Source organism: Cynara cardunculus (assembly GCF_001531365.2).
Source record: "Cynara cardunculus var. scolymus isolate 2C chromosome LG 8, CcrdV1, whole genome shotgun sequence".
Classification (NCBI taxonomy): Eukaryota; Viridiplantae; Streptophyta; class Magnoliopsida; order Asterales; family Asteraceae; genus Cynara; species Cynara cardunculus.
In genome coordinates, this window is record NC_037535.1 from 18716363 (window position 1) to 18717466 (window position 1104).

Sequence of the window (1104 nt, forward strand, 5' to 3'; positions counted from 1 at the left end):
CATGTGCATCAAGTGAGGAAAGTTACCCGATCAACACTTACCGGATAAGTGTTTAGTAAACGGCCCCAGAGAGTTATACGCCTTTTTGTGGTTGTTAAGCCTTTTATTCTAGTAATACAATAACTAAATGAATTAAATATATGAAAAAACGGTAGTTTAACATAAACTTTAAGGGTTATTTTATGGGTTCAATACGAAAACCTGTATAAGATTCATCGAGGCAGTATACAGTATTTGTTATCGTATTTTTTGTGAACAACTCTTTTATTTAAATGACTTAACTATCAAGATTGTATTTTAAGTTCTTTTAGGGTGTGTTTGGTGTGAGGAGAGGACATGATAACTGTTCAACGTTTGGTAAGATAAAACTAGACAGAACAGGGCAAGTAAAATGACCAATTTACCCCTGATGAATTGTTTATTTTAGTTAATTTATGTAATTTATTAAATTATAATAAAATAATTATTTTTTATAACAAAATATATCATTTGAAGTTTTCGTCAAAACAATTAAAATGACACCAAATAAAAAGTTTACGTAGTTTTCAATTTTTATTTTTATCTATTTTCTACATTATTTATTATTATTAATATATAATAAATTACATAAATTAATAAAAATATAGAAACCGTATAAAAATAATATTTTGAGGACGGTAAAATGAAATTTTAAGAACCATAAAATACAATAAATAAAATTTAAAAAATGAATAAAATTTAAAAAAGAGACCTATTTGATGTTTTAAAAGAGAATTAAGTTCTATTTTGAGGTTATATTGGTAAAATATAAGTCTGTTTCATCTTGTTCCACCATGTTCCATGGGGTAGGGGTGGAACAGGCCTGTTCCACTTTGTTCCACATTAAATTCATGTCAAACATGGGAACAGGATATCTGTCCTGTTCTGTCTTGTCTCTAGGGATGGCAAAAAACCCCGCACCCGATGGGGAATCCGATACCCGTACCCGATTTGACCGGGGAATCCCCGAGTTGACCGGGGACGGGGACGGGGATGGGGAATCCCCAAATTTAAAAACGGGGATGGGGGCGGGGATGGGAATACCCTTCGGATCCCCGGCCCCGACCCCGGCCTCGAAATATATAT